The sequence below is a fragment of the Scyliorhinus canicula genome, chromosome 12 (genome assembly GCF_902713615.1).
Source record: "Scyliorhinus canicula chromosome 12, sScyCan1.1, whole genome shotgun sequence".
In the NCBI taxonomy this organism is placed as follows: Eukaryota; Metazoa; Chordata; class Chondrichthyes; order Carcharhiniformes; family Scyliorhinidae; genus Scyliorhinus; species Scyliorhinus canicula.
In genome coordinates, this window is record NC_052157.1 from 55,393,642 (window position 1) to 55,415,264 (window position 21,623).

General features: G+C 55.0%; 1 protein-coding gene across 1 annotated transcript in view; it reads right to left on the minus strand.

Moving 5' to 3' along the window:
* The window catches only part of LOC119974873 (CD276 antigen-like), a 39,124-nt gene extending 18,703 nt beyond the window's left edge, over positions 1–20,421 (minus strand). The window contains exon 1 of the mRNA XM_038814198.1: positions 20,085–20,421. The gene's annotated coding sequence lies outside the window, so the exon portion shown is untranslated. The remainder of the gene's footprint in view (positions 1–20,084) is intronic.
* Positions 20,422–21,623: the final 1,202 nt, after the last annotated feature.

The following is a 21,623-nucleotide window of genomic DNA, read 5'->3' on the forward strand; positions in this document are numbered from 1 at the left end:
ACTCCACCACAGGGGGTCACACCCCCTCACCTCACCCCGGGGGGTCACACCCCCTCACTCCACCCCGGGGCCCACACCCCCTCACTCCACCCTGGGGGGTCACACCCCCTCACTCCACCCTGGGGGGTCACACCCCCTCACTCCACCCTGGGGGGTCACACCCCCTCACTCCACCCCGGGTGTCACACCCCCTCACTCCACCCCGGGGGTCACACCCCCTCACTCCACCCCGGGGTCACACCCCCTCACTCCACCCCGGGGCCCACACCCCGTCACCCAACCCCGTGGGTCACACCCCCTCACTCCACCCCGAGGGTCACACCCCCTCACTCCACCCCGGGTGTCACACCCCCTCACTCCACCCCGGGGGTCACACCCCGTCACTCCACCCCGGGGTCACATTCCCTCACTCCACCCGGGGGGTCACACCCCCTTACTCCACCCTGGGGTCACACCCCCTCACTCCATCATGGGGGTCACACCCTCTCACTCCATCGTGGGGGTCACACCCCCTCACTCCAACCCAGAGGGGGGCACACCAGCTGAGCTGCTCATGGGTCATTGGTTGAGAACCCGATTGGAACTTCTATTTCCAAAATTGGCGTCAGGCCTTCCAGAAGAGTCAGTGGTCAGAGCAGAGAGTGGCTGGTCCTTCTGGCTGGGAAACCCAGTTTAGGTCCGTAATTCCACTGCCACTTCGCTTTGGTTAGAAACACGGGTTGTGGCCCAGTCTTACATGGCCGATGTTAATGGAAAGACCATCAAAATCCACTGAGGTGTCGTGGGGGGGGGGGGGGGGGGGGGGGGCTGGTGGTGGTGATGGATGTCGGCCCCCGATTGGGTGGGGGTGAAGGGCTCCTATAACTTGATCCAGCAAAGGGGAGTCGGGGGGGGGGGGGGGGGTTCCCATTTCTGTTCAACCTGCTGTGTCTGCCAAGGGCAATGAGGCTAGTTCGCCCATTGTGGAAGAGGGCGGTCCTGAGGTGGCATCAACTGTGGACCAACCAATCTCCCAAAAGAGCGCCCAGCCTGCGGCTGAACTGTGGGGGTCCGGGAGAACCCCGAGGTCTCCGGACCAGTTGACCTTTCAATGGACTCTCTTTCCTTGGTCATCCCTGTTAACTATTGTGATTTTTGTATATGGTTATGGGGGAAGTGTATTTACGGACTGAACGGCAGTTGGGGGGGGGGGGTAGTGGGAGAAATGTGATACTGTGGCACCTTTAAGGACGCAAGCTCCACAGACAATGCAACCAGCTCGGGCCAATTGTGCAGGAGCATGTGGGATCCTGGGAGCAGGACCCCAGGCAGAGTGGACCAGGAAGCTGAATGTAAAGACCTGGGGCGGGATTCTCTGACCCCCGCCGTGTCGGAGAATCCCCGGGGGGCGGCGAGAATTCCGCCCTGCCGCTCCGAAGCCGGCTGCTGTATTCTCCGCCGCCGGTTTTTGGGCGGGGGTGGGGATCACGCCACGCCGGTCGGGGGCCGGCCCCGGCAATTCTCCGTGCCCCGATGGGCCGAGCGGCCGTCGATTTCTGGACAGTACCGCCGGCGTGAATTGGACATGGTTCCACATGGCGGGGCCTGGCTGGTAGGCTGGCTGATACAATCCTCGGGGGGGGTATCCAGCCCCGGGTGGGGTCCCCTCGGTGGCCTGGCTTGCGATCGGGGCCCACTGATCTGCAGGCGGGCCTGTGCCGTGGGGGCACTTCTTCCTTCCATGCCGGCCATGGCGGCGCGGAGAAGACACCCCCCTGTGCATGCGCTAGAATACAGCGGCCAGTCTGCGCATGCGCGGAACCACGCCGGTGGCTCTGCGCATGCGCTGACTCGCGCTGGCCCTTCGCCGCCGGCTGGCGCGGCGCTAACCCCTCTGCCGCTGGCCTAGCCCCCGGAAGTGCGGAGGATTCCGCAGCTTCCGGTCGGCCCGACCCCGGATTGGTTCGCGCCGTTTTTTACGCCGGCGTCGGGCCATCGCGGGGATTTGGGAGAATCCCGCCCCTGTTGTTCTGCCAAAGGCTGAAACTATCTGTACAAGCTGCTGGACTCCTCGGGGGAATAAGGGGCAGCATAGCAGCACAGTGGTTAGCACAGTTGCTTCACAGCTCCAAGATCCCAGGTTCGATTCCCGGCTTGGGTCACTGTCTGCACGTTCTCCCCGTGTGTGCGTGGGTTTCCTCCAGGGTCTTTGGTTTCCTCCCACAGTCCAAAGATGTGCAGGTTAGGTGGATTGGCCATGCTAAATTGCCCCTTAGTGTCCAACAAGGTTAAATGGGGTTACGGGGATAGGGTGGAGGCGTGGGTTTGAGTAGGGTTCTCTTTGGAAGGGCCGGTGCAGACTCGATGGGCTAAATGGCCTCCTTTAGCACTGTAAATTCTATTTCTATGATTTTGCCATTGTTAAGGGAGTGTGTCCGAAACCAACTTCATGAAGGTCATTGTGGGATAGTAAGGATGAAGGAGATAGCCAGAAGCAATTTTGGTGGCCAGGACGCGATAGAAAAATTGAGGAGAAGGCAGGTAGGTGTTTAGCTTGTATAAAGGGTCAAAACCTGCCACCACTAGTAGCATAACACCCATGGGGTTAGCCAGAAGAGCCATGGGAAAGAGTTCATGTAGATTATGCTGGAGCATCCGAATGACGGATGTTTTTCATTGTGGTTGATGGGTACTTGAAATGACCTGAAGTCGCCATTACGAAGACCACATTCTTGGAGAGAACAGCAGAAAGACTGGGCGAGATTTTTGCAGGATTCAGTTATCCTGAACGACTCGTTAGCGAAAATGGTCCACAGTTCATTCCGCAAGAATTCACAAATTATCTGAAGGAGAACGGAATCCAACAGATATGATCCGATCATTATCACCCTGTCACGAATGGGCTGGGCTGAAAGGTTTGTTGAAAGGACAATGAAGCATTCATGGAAGGTAACTCGGGAGCAACGATCATTTTCGAAACGACAAGGCCAATTCTTACTGACATCCAGGAATACAACACATCCGACAACCCAAAGTTCTCCGCCATTTACTTATGGTAAAATGTCAGCTATGCACAGCGTTTGATTTGCTGAAACCGCCTAAGACAAGAGAGATTGTTGAGAGGAAACAGGAAAGTCAGGTTTTGCGACGTGAGAAGAGAGGGCGAAATGCCAGGAAGTATTGGCAAGGAACGATACCACCAGGGAGAAGTGGATACCTGCCATCGTATTAGCACAGACAGGGCTGGTCTCCTACACCATTCAAACTCGGGATGATGTAGCGTGGGAAAGACACGATGATCAACTTTTAGCAACTAGAACTAGTTTGCCAGAGATAGAGTCAACCAAGAGTCCGCAACAAACAGTGCCACGTGAAGACTTGGACATTCCTGAGAACCTTGACAATACCAGAAACAATCATGGAAGACAGTATCCCAGTTGAGGACACTTCAACACCGAGTCAACCTCTGAACATGACATCGACTCAGTTGAGACAACTGCAGACCACGTTCAAAAGACACCGAAAACAGCAGAGATTGACGTCAACGTGAAAATTTAGATGTCTGAGGTTCACCAACAGCCACAGGAATCGATGTCCTCCAAAATGTCCAACTTATTGACTGTTCTGTTTATTGATTGTTCATTTTGTACGTTATATTGAGCTGGATTCTCCATTCTGGAGACTAAGTGCTGACGCCAGCGTAGAATGTGTCAACTTTCATGACAGGAAATTCGGAGCCGACCCCTCACCGAAGGGCTAGCACCGGCACCGAGTGAAAGTCCCGTGGATTGCGCCGCAAACGTCCACAGAATTGTCGGGTCTCAGGCCTTGCATGCGGACGGCTGACAACCTGCACCGGCCGCGCCGCACAACATGGTGCCGGGCGCGCACCTAAAATAACCCTCAAGTCACAGCACCACAGCCCACCCCATGGCCACCCCCCACCAGTCCCCCCAGCCCTAGCAGATCCCCTCCACCCCGGCCAGCGGCATGGATCCCGGTCGAGTGTGGCAGTATTGGACGCAGTCCACAGCGTGACCTGCGCGTCGGGAACTTGGCTCATCGGGGGCGGAGCATCGTGGGTGGGCCAATGAGGCGCCAACAGCCTTGCGACTGTGCGACATGATGACGCTGGTTTGGAGAGGGCAGAGAATCGCAAACAGGCGTCAAACAGGCCCCGACTACAGGGTCGGAATCGATTCTCCGCCCAATCGCCGATTACAATTTCGGCATCGGGCAACGCAGAATCCTGCCCATTGTGTTTCAATGATGTAAAGGAAAGTGTTGTGAATTCATGTTTGTGCCCAAATGGGAACAAGGTCATTTTAAGAGTCCGACCACATGATGCATTGATGCCATCAATGGCAGTCAAGACCATTCCAGCAGCCTGTGTGAAAACACCTTTCCAATAAAGTTCTTGTTTGTTTGCACCTTTGTGGTCTGCAAGCCTGTACTTTTAAAATACCACAGAGAAGGGTTCACTGGATTGATACCTGCGATGTGAGGCTTATCTGAGGGGAAACGGTCAGAGAGCGTGGGGCCAGTACCCATTTGAGTTTAGAAGAATGAGAGGTGAACTTACTGAAACATGTTAGATTCTGAGGATGGACTGTCTTCTCTCTGAGGGTGGTCAATCCATGGAATTCTCTCTGCCATCCCCCACACCCCAGAGAGCGGTGGAGGCTGCGGTCACTCAATATACTCAAGGCCGAGTTAATAGAATCACCATTATCAAGGCACTGGCCACGCTTGACCAGCTGCGATGGGCGGGCCACATTGTCCGCAAGACTCCCGAAACAAGTGTTCTACTCTGAGCTCCGCAATGGCAGGCGATCACTAGGAGGGCAGAGGAAATGCTGCAAGGACACTCTGAAAGCCTCCCTGAATAAATAAAACTGTGCCACTGACACATGGGAATCGCTTGCCTTCGAATGCACATTCTGGAGAAAAAGCAACCGCGAACGCTTCAATCAGCTCGAGCGTCTCAGGGTAGAGCACACAGCGGAAAGGGAGCGCAGAATCCAGAGCATCCCACCCACCTCATCAAACATCACCTGCCAAACCTGTGGCAGAGTCTGCGGATGCAGGATCGGACAATTCAGCCACCTCCCCAGAATGGAAGCAAGTCACCCTCAACCCTGAGGGACTGCCCAAGACATAGAATCCCCACAGCGCCCGAAGGAGGCCATTCAGCCCATCGAGTCTGCACTGACCCTCTGAAAGTGCAACCCATCCAGACCCACAGCCCCACCCTGCCTGCCGCAACCCCAACCAAACCTTTTGGACACCAAGGGGCAATTTTAGCATGCTCAATCCACCAAACCTGCACATCTGTGAACTGTGGGAGGAAACCGGGGCATCCGGAGAAAACCCACGCACACACGGGGAAAAAGTGAAACCCCCCCACACAGAGTCAGACAGATTTCTGATCGACGGGGGTGTCCAAGGGTTATGAGGAAGAGGGGGGGGAGGGAGATAGGCAGGGATTGTAGAGTTAAGAACACAATTGAATCGGCCACGATCTTATTGAATGGCGGAGTTGGCTCAAGGGGCAGAATAGCCGACCGCAACTCCTTCCCAACACATTCGGATAGAGAGGGAGGGAGGGAGAGAGAGAAAGAGAGAGCGATAGAGAGAGAATTTTCCTGCCTCCCCTGGACCTTGCGATGAGGAAACAGCGTGGAGGTTCGACGGGAATTATGATCTTTCAGAGCATTAACAGGGAAACTGAATATCAACAGAAGAGACTGGAGGGGGCGGCGACTCCACCCCACCCCCCACCCACCCCCCAAATAAGAAAGGAGCTTGTGTTAATCGTCACTTATAACATTCCAATGGTAACGACCAGAAGGTCAGGAAAGTAAGAGACACAAACCCAGCCAATCAAATCAAAACGTTCTCACGGAGTGGGGGGGGGGGGGGGGTGGAGAGAAAGTGTCTGGAAACCCCCCCCCCCCCCGCCCCTGACCGGCCACACGTCGCACAGCATTTCTCAGCCAACAAAGGACTTTCATTTGGAAGCGAAGTCACAGTTGTGATGTAGGGAAGATAGCGCACAATATAAACACGGCAAGATCCCATAGATAGGCAATTTAAAAAGGAACCAGACCATCTGTGTTTTGTTTACGGTGATGTTGATCGAGGGATAAATACTGGGTCCCGGACCACTCCCTCAGTATTGACTTTGTGATAGTGAAGCAATCCCTCAGCACTGACCCTCTGGCACAGCAGCACTCCCTCAGCACTGACCCTCTGGCACAGCAGCACCCCTCAGCACTGACCCTCTGACAGTGCAGCACTCCCTCAGCACTGACCCTCTGACAGTGCAGCACTCCCTCAGTACTGACCCTCTGACAGTGCAGCACTCCCTCAGTACTGACCCTCTGACAGTGCAGTGCTCCCTCAGCACTGACCCTCTGACAGTGCAGCACTCCCTCAGTACTGACCCTCTGACAGTGCAGCACTCCCTCGGTATGTGACCCTCTGACAGTGCAGCACTCCCTCAGTACTGACCCTCTGACAGTGCAGCACTCCCTCGGTACTGACCCTCTGACATGCAGCACTCCCTCACTACTGACCCTCTGAGAATGCAGCACACGCTCAGTACTGATCCTCTGACAATGCAGCACTCCCTCAGTACTGATCCTCTGACAGTGCAGAACTCCCTCGGTACTGACCCTCTGACAGTGCAGCACTCCCTCAGTACTGACCCTCTGACAGTGCAGCACTCCCTCAGTACTGACCTTTGACAGTGCAGCACTCCCTCAGTACCGACCCTCTGACATGCAGCACTCCCTCAGTACTGACCATCTGACATACAGCACTCCTTCAGTACTGACCCTCTGACAGTGCAGCGCTCCCTCAGCACTGACCCTCTGACAGTACAGCACTCCCTCGGTATGTGACCCCCTGACAGTGCAGCACTCCCTCAGCAGTGACCCTCTCACATGCAGCACTCCCTCAGTACTGACCCTCTGACAGTGCAGCACTCCCTCAGTACTGACCCTCTGACAGTGCAGCACTCCCTCAGTACTGACCCTCTGACAGTGCAGCACTCCCTCAGTACTGACCTTTGACAGTGCAGCACTCCCTCAGTACTGACCCTCTGGCACAGCAGCACTCCCTCAGCACTGACCCTCTGACAGTGCAGCATTCCCTCAGTACTGACCCTCTGACAGTGCAACACTCCCTCAGTACTGACCCTCTGACAATGCAGCACTCCCTCAGTACTGACCCTCTGACATGCAGCACTCCCTCAGTACTGACCGTCTGACAGTGCAGCACTCCCTCAGTACTGACCCTCTGACAATGCAGCACTCCCTCAGTACTGACCCTCTGACATGCAGCACTCCCTCAGTACTGACCGTCTGACAGTGCAGCACTCCCTCAGTACTGACCCTCTGACATACAGCACTCCCTCAGTACTGACCTTTGACAATGCAGCACACGCTCAGTACTGATTCTCTGACAATGCAGCACTCCCTCAGTACTGATCCTCTGACAGTGCAGCACTCCCTCAGTACTGACCCTCTGACAGTGCAGCACTCCCTCAGTACTGACCTTTGACAGAGCAGCACTCCCTCGGTACTGACCCTCTGACATGCAGCACTCCCTCAGTACTGACCCTCTGAGAATGCAGCACACGCTCCGTACTGATCCTCTGACAGTGCAGCACTCCCTCAGTACTGACCCTCTGACAGTGCAGCATTCCCTCAGTACTAACCCTCTGACAGTGCAGCACTCCCTCAGTACTGACCCTCTGACATACAGCACTCCCTCAGTACTGACCTTTGACAATGCAGCACACGCTCAGTACTGATCCTCTGACAATGCAGCACTCCCTCAGTACTGATCCTCTGACAGTGCAGCACTCCCTCAGTACTGACCCTCTGACAGTGCAGCACTCCCTCAGTACTGACCTTTGACAGAGCAGCACTCCCTCGGTACTGACCCTCTGACATGCAGCACTCCCTCAGTACTGACCCTCTGACATACAGCACTCCCTCAGTACTGACCCACTGACAGTGCAGCATTCCCTCAGTACTGACCTTTGACAGTGCAGCACTCCCTCGGTACTGACCCTCTGACATTCAGCACTCCCTCAGTACTGACCCTCTGAGAATGCAGCACACCCTCATTACTGACCCTCTGACAGTGCAGCACTCCCTCAGTACTGACCCTCTGTCAATGCAGCACACGCTCAGTACTGACCCTCTGACAATGCAGCTCTCCCTCAGTACTGACCCTCTATTGCACTCCCTCACTATTGGCTTTGTTACAGTGCAGCGCTCCCTCAAACCTCTGACTCGGTGACGAGTGTGAATCACGGGTGTGGCTTGAATTGGTGTGCATCATCACATATTCTGATGAAAAGCAACTCATTGTTTGGTGTTTACCTCCATCTCCCAGAACGTGTGATAAACAGGAGAGCATTGTTCAATCTGGACGAATAACTGGCTAATTTACCAATCAAAAAAGCTGCAGATAAAAATCTTTCTGCTGAATAACTCCACATTTCCACGCAGAAGGCATTGAAATAGGCACAGAAGGAGGCCTGTTCAATCCCCTCGAGCCTGTTACACAGCAAAAGGAGGAGGCCCAGTAAACCCCATCGAGCCTGTTACACAGGAACAGGAGGAGGCCCATTCAGCCCCCATGGAGCTTGTTACACAGGAACAGGAGGAGGCCCATTCAGCCCCCATGGAGCTTGTTACACACAAACAGGAGAAGGCCCATTCAGCCCCCTCGAGCCTGTTACACAGAAACAGGAGGAGGCCCAGTAAACCCCATCGAGCCTGTTACACAGGAACAGGAGGAGGCCCATTCAGCCCCCTCGAGCCTGTTACACAGAAACAGGAGAAGGCCCATTCAGCCCCCTCGAGCCTGTTACACAGAAACAGGAGGAGACCCAGTAAACCCCATCGAGCCTGTTACACAGGAACAGGAGGAGGCCCATTCAGCCCCCATGGAGCTTGTTACACAGGAACAGGAGAAGGCCCATTCAGCCCCCTCGAGCCTGTTACACAGGAACAGGAGGAGGCCCAGTAAACCCCATCGAGCCTGTTACACAGGAACAGGAGGAGGCCCAGTAAACTCCATCGAGCCTGTTACACAGGAACAGGAGGAGGCCCGATCATCCCCTCGAGGCTGTTACACAGAGATAGATAGAGAAATACAGCACAGAACAGGCCCTTCGGCCCACGATGTTGCGCCGAACTTTTGTCCTAGGTTAATCATAGAATTTTGGACAATTTGTCATGGCCAATCCACCCAACCTGCACATCTTTGGACTGTGGGAGGAAACCGGAGTACCCGGAGGAAACCCACGCAGTCACGGGGAGGATGTGCAGACTCCACACAGACAGTGACCCAAGTCGAAATCGAACTTGGGACCCTGGAGCTGTGAAGCAATTGTGCTATCCACAATGCTACCGTGCTGCCCTTAAGAAGTTAACCTACACTCCCTTATTCTACCCTAATCCAAGTACCTATCCAATAGCCGCTTGAAGGTCCATAAATTTTCCGACTCAACTACTACCACAGGCAGTGCATTCCATGCCCCCACTACTCTCTGGGTAAAGAACCTACCTCTGACATCCCCTCTATATCTTCCACCATTTATCTTAAATTTATGTCCCCTTGTAATGGTGTGTTCCACCCGGGGAAAAAGTCTCTGACTGTCTACTCTATCTATTCCCCTGATCATCTTATAAACCTCTATCAAGTCGCCCCTCATCCTTCTCCGTTCTAATGAGAAAAGGCCTAGCACCCTCAATCTTTCCTCGTATGACCTACTCTCCATTCCAGGCAACATCCTGGTAAATCTCCTTTGCACCTTTTCCAAAGCTTCCACATCCTTCCTAAAATGAGGTGACCAGAACTGCACACAGTACTCCAAATGTGGCCTGACCAAGGTTTTGTACAGCTGCATCATCACCTCACGGCTCTTAAATTCAATCCCTCTGCTAATGAACGCTAGCACACCATAGGCCTTCTTCACAGCTCTATCCACTTGAGTGGCAACTTTCAAAGAACAATGAACATAGACCCCAAGATCTCTCTGCTCCTCCACATTGCCAAGAACCCTACCATTAACCCTGTATTCCGCATTCAGATTTGTCCTTCCAAAATGGACAACCTCACACTTGTCAGGGTTAAACTCCATCTGCCACTTCTCAGCCCAGCTCTGCATTCTATCTATGTCTCTTTGAAGCCGACAACAGCCCTCCTCACTATCCACAACTCCACCAATCTTCGTATCATCTGCAAATTTACTGACCCACCCTTCAACTCCCTCATCCAAGTCGGTAATGAAAATCACAAACAGCAGAGGACCCAGAACTGATCCCTGCGGTACGCCACTGATAACTGGGCTCCAGGCTGAATATTTGCCATCCACCACCACTCTCTGTCTTCTATCGGTTAGCCAGTTTGTTATCCAACTGGCCAAATTTCCCACTATCCCATGCCTCCTTACTTTCTGCATAAGCCTACCATGGGGAACCTTATCAAATGCCTTACTAAAATCCATGTACACTACATCCACTGCTTTACCTTCATCCACATGCTTGGTCACCTCCTCAAAGAATTCAATAAGACTTGTAAGGCAAGACCTACCCCTCACAAATCCGTGCTGACTATCCCTAATCAAGCAATGCCTTTCCAGATGCTCAGAAATCCTATCCCTCAGTACCCTTTCCATTACTTTGCCTACCACCGAAGTAAGACTAACTGGCCTGTAATTCCCAGGGTTATCCCTATTCCCTTTTTTGAACAGGGGCACGACATTCGCCACTCTCCAATCCTCTGGTACCACCCCTGTTGACAGCGAGGACGAAAAGATCATTGCCAACGGCTCTGCAATTTCATTTCTTGCTTCCCATAGAATCCTTGGATATATCCCGTCAGGCCCGGGGGACTTGTCTATCCTCAAGTTTTTCAAAACGCGCAACACATCTTCCTTCCTGACAAGTATCTCCTCAAGCTTATCAGTCTGCTTCACGCTGTCCTCTCCAACAATATGGCCCCTCTCATTTGTAAATACTGAAGAAAAATACTTGTTCAAGACCTCTCCTATCTCTTCAGACTCAATACACAATCTCCCGCTACTGTCCTTAATCGGACCTACTCTCACTCTAGTCATTCTCATATTTCTCACGTATGTGTAAAAGGCCTTGGGTTTTCCTTGATCCTACCCGCCAACATTTTTCATGCCCTCTCTTAGCTCTCCTAATCCCTTTCTTCAGTTCCCTCCTGGCTATCTTGTATCCCTCCAGCGCACTGTCTGAACCTTGTTTCTTCAGCCTTACATAAGTCTCCTTCTTCCTCTTAACAAGACATTCAACCTCTCTTGTCAACCATGGTTCCCTCACTCGACCATCTCTTCCCTGCCTGACAGGGACATACATATCAAAGACACGCAGTACCTGATCCTTGAACAAGTTCCACATTTCACTTGTGTCCTTCCCTGACAGCCTATGTTCCCAACTTCTGCACTTCAATTCTTGTCTGACAGCATTGTATTTACCCTTCCCCCAATTATAAACCTTGCCCTGTTGCTCGCACCTATCCCTCTCCATTACTAAAGTGAAAGTCACAGAATTGTGGTCACTACCTCCAAAATGCTCCCCCACTAACAAATCTATCACCTGCCCTGGTTCATTACCAAGTACTAAATCCAATATGGCTCCCCTCTGGTCGGACAATCTACATACTGTGTTAGAAAAGCTTCCTGGACACACTGCACAAACACTACCCCATCCAAACTATTTGATCTAAAGAGTTTCCACTCAATGTTTGGGAAGTTGAAGTCGCCCATGACTACTACCCTGTGACTTCTGCACCTTTCCAGAATCTGTTTCCCAATCTGTTCCTCCACATCTCTGCTGCTATTGGGGGGCCTATAGAACACTCCCAACAAGGTGACTGCTCCTTTCCTATTTCTAACTTCAACCCATATTACCTCAGTAGGCAGATCCCCCTCGAACTGCCTTTCTGCAGCTGTTATACTATCTCTAATTAACAATGCCACCCCCCCCACCTCTTTTACCACCCTCCCTAATCTTGTTGACACATCTATAACCAGGGACCTCCAACAACCATTTCTGGCCCTCTTCTATCCAAGTTTCCGTGATGGCCACCACATCGTAGTCCCAAGTACCGATCCATGCCTTAAGTTCACCCACCTTATTCCTGATGCTTCTTGCATTAAAGTATACACACTTCAACCCATCTCCTTGCCTGCAAGTACTCTCCTTTGTCATTGTTACCTTCCCCACTGCATCACTACGTGCTTTGGCGTCCTGACTATCGTCTACCTTAGTTGCTGGACTACAGATCCGGTTCCCATTCCCCTGCCAAATTAGTTTAAACCCTCCCGAAGAGTACTAGAAAACCTCCCCCCCAGGATATTGGTGCCCCTCTGGTTCAGATGCAACCCGTCCTGCTTGTACAGGTCCCACCTTCCCCAGAATGCGCTCCAATTATCCAAATACCTGAAGCCCTCCCTCCTACACCATTCCTGCAGCCACGTGTTCAACTGCACTCTCTCCCTATTCCTAGCCTCGCTATCACGTGGCACCGGCAACAAACCAGAGATGACAACTCTGTCTGTCCTGGCCCTTAACTTCCAGCCTAACTCCCTAAACTTGTTTATTACCTCCACACCCTTTTTCCTACCTACATCGTTGGTACCAATGTGCACCACGACTTCTGGCTGCTCACCCTCCCCCTTCAGGATCCTGAAGACACGACAGGAACAGGAGAAGGCCCATTCAGCCCCCTCAAGCCTGTTGCACAGGAACAGGAGGCGGCCCAGTAAACCCTATCGAGCCTGTTACACAGGAACAGGAGGAGGCCCATTATAACCCTTCAAACCATTTTGTCCATTCAATTAGATTACCGTGAAGTGTCTGTGTGTGGGTTTGGGTGTGCCAGTGTTGAACTCTCACATGGAGAATGGGGTGTCCAAAGGGATATCAGAGGGAGTGTCTGTGCCTTCAAGAATATCTGGCATAGTTCCAAGTAAACACTGCATTTTTCCACCCAACCACAATTCAGAAAAGCTAAATATAAACACGCTATTTAGGCTACTCCTGAACTCAACTCCAAACTCATAAACAAGCTGTCTTACACAGTGGGGAATAATTACCCCGTTTCTAACCCTGTGCTTATACCTGTCCTGGGAGTGTTTGATGGGGACAGTGTAGAGGGAGTTTTGCTCTGCATCTAACACTGAGAGTGCGGTGAGGGAATGGGATTAGAGAGAGGAGGGTTGGGGAAGTGGTTTTGGAGAGAGTGGGGGGGTTGGGCAGTGGGATTAGAGAGAGTGGGTGGTTGGGGGAGTGTGATAAGAGTCAGTGGGGGGTTGGAGGTGTGGGATTAGAGAGAGTGGGGGGTTGAGGATTGGGATTAGAGAGAGTGGGGGGTTGAGGATTGGGATTAGAGGAGTTGGGGGTTGGGGATTGGGATTAGAGAGAATGGGGGTTGGTGGAGTCGGATTAGAGAGAGTGGGGGTTGGGGAGTGGGATTAGAGAGAGTGGGGGTTGGGATAGTCGGATTAGATAGAGTGGGGGTTGGGGCGTGGGATTAGAGAGAGTGGGGGGGGTTCGGGAGTGGGATTAGAGAGAGTGGGGGGTTCGAGAGTGAGATTAGAGAGAGTGGGGGGTTGGGGGAGTGTGATTAGAGTCAGTGGAGGGTTGGAGGTATGGGATTAGAGACAGTGGGGAATAATTACCCCGTTTCTAACCCCGTGCTATACCTGTCCTGGGAGTGTTTGATGGGGACAGTGTAGAGGGAGTTTTACTCTTCATCTAACACTGAGAGTGAGGTGAGGGAATGGGAATAGAGAGAGAGGAGGGTTGGGGAAGTGGTTTTGGAGAGAGTGGGGGGGTTGGGGAGTGGGATTAGAGAGAGTGGGGGGTTGGGGAAGTGTGATTAGAGTCAGTGGGGGGTTGGAGGTATGGGATTAGAGACAGTGGGGTTTGGGGAAGTGGGATTAGAGAGAGTGGGGGGTTGGGGAGTGCGATTAGAGAAAGTGGGGGGTTGGGGGAGTGGGATTACAGAGAGTGGGGGGTTGGGGGAGTGGGTAGAGAGAGTGGGGGGTTGGGGGAGTGGAATTAGAGAGCGCAGGTGGTTGGGGGAGTGGAATTAGAGAGAGTGGGGGGTTGGGGGAGTGGAATTAGAGAGCGCGGGTGGTTGGGGGAGTGGGATTAGAGAAAGTGGGGGGTTGGGGGAGTGGAATTAGAGAGAGTGGGTGGTTGGGGGAGTGGGATTAAAGAGAGTGGGGGTTGGGGAGTGGGATTACAGAGAGTGGGTGGTTGGGGAGTGGGATTAGAGAGAGTGGGGGTTGGGGGAGTGGGATTAGAGAGAGTGGGGGTTGGGGGAGTGGGATGAGAGAGTGGGGGGCTGGGGCAGTGGTATTACAGAGAGTGGGAGTTGGGGGAGTGGGATTAGAGAGAGTGGGGGGTTGGGGGAGTGGGATTAGAAAGAGTGGGGTGGTTGGGGGAGTGGGATTATAGAGAGTGGGGGTTGGGGAGTGGGATGAGAGAGTGGGGGGTTGGGGAGTGGGATTAGAGAGAGTGGGGATTGGGGAGTGGGATTAGAGAGAGTGGGGGGTTGGGGGAGTGGGATGAGAGAGTGGGGGGTTGGGGAGTGGGATTACAGAGAGTGGGGGTTGGAGAGTGGGATGAGAGAGTGGGGGGTTGGGAAGTGGGATTAGAGAGAGTGGGGGGGCTGGGCAGTGGGATTATAGAGAGTGGGGGTTGGGGGAGTGGGATTACAGAGAGTGGGGGTGGGGGGAGTGGGATTAGAAAGAGTGGGTGGTTGGGGGAGTGGGATTATAGAGAGTGGGGGTTGGGGGAGTGGGATTAGAAAGAGTGGCGGGTTGGGGTAGTGGGATTCGAGAGAGTGGGTTTTGGGGGAGTAGGATTAGAGAGAATGGGGATGGGGTAGTGGGATTAGCGAGAGTGGGGGTTGGGGAGTGGGATTAGATAGTGTGGGGAGTTGGGGGTGGGATTAGAGAGTGGGTGGTTGGGGTAGTGGGATTAGAGGGGGGGGGCTGGGGAAGTGGGGTTAGAGAGGGGGGTTGGGGAAGTGGGGTTAGAGAGGAGGGGTTGGGGAAGTGGGTTTAGAGAGGAGCTTTCGGGAAGTGGGGTTAGAGAGGGGGGCTGGGGAAGTGGGATTAGAGAGGAGGGTTGGGAAAGTGGGATTAGAGAGGAGGGGTTGGGGAAGTGGGGTTAGAGAGGGGAGGTTGGGAATTGGAGTTAGAGAGGGGGTTGGGGAAGTGGGGTTAGAGAGGGGGTGTGGGGGAAGTGGGGTTAGAGAGGAGGGGTTGGGGAAGTGGGGTTAGAGGGGAGGGTTGGGGAAGTGGGGTTAGAGAGGGGGGGTTGGGGAAGTGGGGTTAGAGAGGGGAGGTTGGGGAAGTGGGGTTAGAGAGGGGGGGTTGGGGAAGTGGGGTTAGAGGGGGGGGTTGGGGAAGTGAGATTAGAGAGGAGGGGTTGGGGAAGTGGGATTAGAGAGGGGAGGTTGAGAAGTGGGATTAGAGAGGGGGGCTGGGGAAGTGGGATTAGAGAAGGGTTTGGGGAAGTGGGGTTAGAGGGGAGGGTTGGGGAAGTGGGGTTAGAGAGGGGGGGTTGGGGAAGTGGGATTAAAGAGGGGGGGTTGGGAAGTGGGATTCGAGAGGGGAGGTTGGGGAAGTGGGATTAGAGAGGGGGAGTTGGGGAAGTGGGATTAGAGGGGGGGGTTGGGGAAGTGGGATTCAAGAGGGGAGGTTGGGGAAGTGGGATTAGAGAGGGGGTTTTGGGGAAGTGGGTTATAGAGGGGGGTTGGGGAAGTGGGATTAGAGGGGGGGGTTGGGGAAGTGGGATTAGAGAGGTTGGTTCGGGAAGTGGGATTAGAGAGGAGGGTTGGGGAAGTGGGGATAGAGAAGAGGGGTTGGGACGTGGGATTAAAGAGGTGGGGTTGGGGAAGTGGGATTAGAGGGAGGGGTTGGGGAAGTGGGATTAGAGAGGGGGGGTTGGGGAAGTGGGGTTAGAGAGGAGGGGTTGGGGAAGTGGGGTTAGAGAGGAGGGGGTTGGGGAAGTGGGGTTAGAGGGGAGGGTTGGGGAAGTGGGGTGAGAGAGGGGGGGGTTGGTGAAGTGGGGTTAGAGGGGGGGTTGGGAAAGTGGGGTTAGAGAGGGGAGGTTGGGGAAGTGGGATTAGAGAGGGAGGTTGGGAAGTGGGGTTAGAGAGGGGAGGTTGGGAAGTGGGGTTCGAGAGGCGTTTGGGGAAGTGGGGTTAAAGAGGGGGGTTGGGGAAGTGGGGTTAGAGAGGGGGGGTTGGGGAAGTGGGATTAGAGAGGAGGGGTTGGGGAAGTGGGGTTAGAGAGGGGGGTTGGGGAAGTGGGGTTAGAGAGGGGGGGTTGGGGAAGTGGGGTTAGAGAGGGGAGGTTGGGGAAGTGGGGTTAGAGTGGGGGGTTGGGGAAGTGGGGTTAGAGAGGGGTGTTGGGGAAGTGAGATTAGAGAGGAGGGGTTGGGGAAGTAGGATTAGAGAGGGGAGGTTGGGAAGTGGGATTAGAGAGGGGGGCTGGGGAAGTGGGATTAGAGAGGAGGGGTTGGGGTGTGGGATTAGAGAGGAGGGTTGGGGAAGTGGGGTTAGAGAGGGGGTTTGGGAAGTGGGATTAGAGAGGGGGGGTTTGGGGAAGTGAGGTTCGAGAGGTGTGGTTGGGAAGTGGGATTAGAGAGGGGGGGTTGGGGAAGTGGTATTAGGGAGGGGGGGGTTGGGGATGTGGGGTTAGAGAGGAGGGGGTTGGGGCAGTGGGATTAGAGAGGGGGGGGTTAGGGAAGTGGGATTAGAGAGGGAGGCTGGGGAAGTGGGGTTAGAGGGGGATGTTGGGAAGTCAGATTAGAGAGAGGGGGTTGGGGAAGTGGGATTAGAGAAGAGGGGTTGGGGAAGTGGGGTTAGAGAGGGATGGGTTGGGGAAGTGGGGTTAGAGAGGGGGGGTTGGGGAAGTGGGATTAGAGAGGAGGGGGGAAGTGGGATTAGAGAGGGGGTTTGGGGAAGTGGGATTACAGAGGGGGGGTTGGGGAAGTGGGATTGGAGAGGGAGGTTGGGGAAGTGGGATTAGAGAGGGGGGGTTGGGAAATGGGATTAGAGAGGGGGGTTGGGGAAGTGGGGTTAGAGAGGAGGGGGAAGTGGGATTAGAGAGGGGGGTTGGGAAGTTGGGTTAGATTGGAGGGGGAAGTGGGATTAGAGAGGAGGGTTGGTGAAGTGGGATTAGAGAGGAGGGGTTGGGGAAGTGGGATTAGAGAGGGAGGTTGGGGAAGTGGGATTAGAGAGGGGGGTTGGCGAAGTGGGTTTAGGGAGGGGGGGTTTGGGGAAGTGGGGTTAGAGAGGGGGGGTTGGGAAGTGGGATTAGAGAGGGGGGTTGGGGAAGTGGGATTAGAGAGGGGGAGTTGGGGAATTGGGATTAGAGAGGGGGGTTGGGGAAGTGGTGTTAGAGAGGGGGGGTTGGGAAGTGGGATTAGAGAGGGGGGGTTGGGGAAGTTGGGTTAGAGAGGAGGAGGGAAGTGGGATTAGAGAGGGGGGGTTGGGGAAGTGGGATTACAGAGGGGGGTTGGGGCAGTGGGATTAGAGAGGGAGGTTGGGGAAGTGGGATTAGAGAGGGGGGTTGGGAAGTGGGATTAGCGAGGAGGGTTTGGGGAAGTGGAATAAGAGAGGGGGTGTTGGGGAATTTAGGTTAGAGAGGGGTTTGGGGAAGTGCGGTTAGAGAAGGGGTTGGGAAGTGGGCTTAGAGAGTGGGTTGGGAAGTGGGTTTAGAGAGGCGAATGGGATTAGAGTGGGAGGGTTGGGGAAGTGGGATCAGGGGAGGTTGGGGAAGGAGGATCAGTGAGGGGGGAGTGCGATCTGGGAGGTGGGAGTGGGATCAGGGAGGGAGGAGTGGGATGAGGGGAGTGGGATCGGGGGGGGGAGTCGGATGAGGGAGGGGGTGTGGGGTGAGGGAGGGTAGAGTGCGATCCGGGAGGGGGGAGTGCGATCAGGGAGGGGGGAGTGGGATGAGGGAGGGGGAGTGGGATGAGGGAGGGGGAGTGGGATGAGGGAGTGCGATGAGGGAGGTGGGAATGGGTTGAGGGAGGGAGTGAGATCAAGGGGGAAGTGGGAGCATGGAGGGGGAGTGGGATGAGGGAGGGAGTGGGATGAGGGGGGAGTGGGATGAGGGGGGTAGGATGAGGGGGGAGTGGGATGAGGGGGAGTAAGTGGGATGAGGGAAGGGTCAGTGGGATGAGGGAAGGGTAAGTGGGATGAGGGGGGAGTGGGATGAGGGAGGAGTGGGATGAGGGGGGAGTGGGATGAGGGGGGAGTGGGATGAGGGGAGGAGTGGGATGAGGGGGAGTGGGATGAGGGGGAGTGGGATGAGGGGGAGTGGGATGAGGGGGAGTGGGATGAGGGAGGGGGAGTGGGATGAGGGAGGGGGATCAGGGAGGGGGGAGTGGGATGAGGGATGAGGGAGGGGGGAGTGGGATGAGGGAGGGGGGATCAGGGAAGGGGAGTGGGATGAGGTGGGGAGGGGGAGTGGGATGAGGTGGGGAGGGGGAGTGGGATGAGGGGGGAGTAGGATGGGAGGGAGTGGGATGGGGGAGTGGGATGAGGGGGGAGTGGGATGAGGGGGGAGTGGGATGACGGGGGGTGTGGGATGAGGGTGGCAGTGGGATGAGGGGGGAGTGGGATGAGGGGAGTGGGATGAGGGGGGAGTGGGATGATGGGGGAGTGGGATGAGGGGGGAGTGGGATGAGGGAGCGGGGAGTGGGATGAGGGAGGGGGAGTGGGGTGAGGGAGGGGTAAGTGGGATGAGGGAGGGGGGATGAGGGGGGAGTGGGATGAGGGAGGGGGAGTGGGATGCGGGAGGGGGAGTCGGATGAGGGAGGGGGGAGTCGGATGAGGGAGGGGGGAGTGGGATGAGGGAGGGGGGAGTGGGATCAGGGGGGGATCAGAGAAGAGGGAGTGGGATGAGGAAGGGGGAGTGGGATGAGGAAGGGGGAGTGGGATGAGGGAGCGGGGAGTGGGATGAGGGAGGGGGAGTGGGATGAGGGAGTGGGATGAGGGAGGGGGGAGTTGGTTGAGGGAGGGGGATCAAAGAGGGGGGAGTTGGCTGAGGGAGGGGGATCAGGGAGGAGGGAGTTGGTTGAGGGAGGGGGATCAGGGAGGGGGGAAGTTGGTTGAGGGAGGGGGATCAGGGAGGGGGGAGTTGGTTGAGGGAGGGGGATCAGGGAGGGGGGAGTTGGTTGAGGGAGGGGGATCAGGGAGGGGGGAGTTGGTTGAGGGAGGAGGATCAGGGAGGGGGGAGTTGGTTGAGGGAGGAGGATCAGGGAGGGGGGAGTTGGTTGAGGGAGGGGGATCAGGGAGGGGGGAGTTGGTTGAGGGAGGGGGATCGGGAGGGGGGAGTTGGTTGAGGGAGGGGGATCAGGGAGGAGGGAGTTGGTTGAGGGAGGGGAATCAGGGAGGGGGGAGTTGGTTGAGGGAGGGGGATCAGGGAGGAGGGAGTTGGTTGAGGGAGGGGGGAGTTGGTTGAGGGAGGAGGATCAGGGAGGGGGGAGTTGGTTGAGGGAGGGGGATCAGGGAGGGGGGAGTTGGTTGAGGGAGGGGAATCAGGGAGGGGGGAGTTGGTTGAGGGAGGGGGATCAGGGAGGGGGGAGTTGGTTGAGGGAGGGGGAATCAGGGAGGGGGGAGTTGGTTGAGGGAGGGGGGATCAGGGAGGGGGGAGTTGGTTGAGGGAGGGGAATCAGGGAGGGGGAGTTGGTTGAGGGAGGGGGATCAGGGAGGGGGGAGTTGGTTGAGGGAGGGGGATCAGGGAGGTGGGAGATGGTTGAGGGAGGGGGATCAGGGAGGGGGGAGTTGGTTGAGGGAGGAGGATCAGGGAGGGGGGAGTTGGTTGAGGGAGGGGGATCAGGGAGGGGGGAGTTGGTTGAGGGAGGGGGGAGTTGGTTGAGGGAGGGGGATCAGGGAGGTGGGAGATGGTTGAGGGAGGGGGATCAGGGAGGGGGGAGTTGGTTGAGGGAGGGGGATCAGGGAGGTGGGAGATGGTTGAGAGGGGGGGGGGGGGGGGACCAGGGAGCGGGGAGGGTACATACCTGTGTGTCTGCCTGTCTCCCCAGTCAGACAGTGAGCTGCTCGCTCCACCGGGCTGTGCTGTCTGTCTGCCTCTCGTCTCTCTCCTCGCTTCCCTCTGTATGGTTAAATATTTCCCTCTGTCCCGTATACTCACTGACTCTTTGTAAATGCATCCGGCTTACTCACACAACGGGCACCCTTTGAAAGTTCTGCTGTCAATGTGGGAAGTTAATTATAGCCCAATCAACTTTACCCAGACAAGGATCGTCGAAAGACGAGTGTGGTGAACACAGTCTGTTTAAATTGCATGATGAGTGTATTGAAACTATGAAGTCTGCAGTTATTTCAGAATCAATAACACCGTCACAGCCTCAGGAAAAGGTGTGTCCATTCCAGACACAAATATTGGATTCCGGGCCAACACTGAGGGAGTGTTAACTGGCGGAGGATCAACCCTCGCTTCCCGTGTAACCTCCTTCAACCTCGACAGCCTCCCTATCTCTGTAACCTCCTCCAACCCCTACAGCCTTCCCTATCCTTGTAACCCTCTCCAACCCCTACATCCATCCCTCCCTATCTCTGTAACCTCCTCCAATCCATCCATCCCTCCCTATCTCTGTAACCTCCTCCAATCCATCCATCCCTCCCTATCTCTGTAACCTCCTCCAATCCATCCATCCCTCCCTATCTCTGTAACCTCCTACAACCCTCCCTATCCCTGTAACCTCCTACAGCCCTCCCTATCTCTGTAACCTCCTCCAACCCCTACATCCGTCCCTCCCTATCTCTGTAACCTCCTCCAACCCCTACAACCCACCCTATCTCTGTAACCTCCTCCCCGCCTACAACCCTCCCTATCCCTGTAACCTCCTCCAACCCCTACAGCCCTCCCTATCCCTGTAACCTCCTCCAACCCCTACAGCCCTCCCTATCTCTGTAACCTCCTCCACACCGACAACCCTCCCTATCTCTCTAGCAACTAGCCCCTGCAACCTTCCCTATCTCTGCCCAGTCGGTGACACACCTATCCCATGGAAAGAATTTTAAACCGTTAAAAAAAAAATCATGACGTGGAGATGCCGGCGTTGGACTGGGGTGAGCACAGTAAGAAGTCTTACAACACCAGGTTAAAGTGCAACATGTTTGTTTCAGAGCACTGCTCCTTCAGGACCTCAGGAAGGAGCAGTGCTCCGAAAGCTAGTGTTTGAAACAAACATGTTGCACTTTAACCTGGTGTTGTAAGACTTCTTACTAAAAAAAAAATCATCCTTCTAGAAGCTGGTAGTTCCTGCGGTGAAGAAGCCTACAGCTCTTCCTACGCCCCAAAGCTTCTGATGTGAGTCTTCAAAGCGCAGTGTGTGTGTGATCCCACAGTGAGCCCACCCTGAAACAGGAGGTTATCCAGGTGGTAGCCAGAATATGGCTGTCTGTCGGGGAGATCAGAGCAATTTTTTAAATATAAATTTAGAACATAGAACATAGAACGATACAGCACAGTACAGGCCCTTCAGCCCTCGATGTTGCACCGACATGGAAAAAACTAAAGGCCATCTAACCTA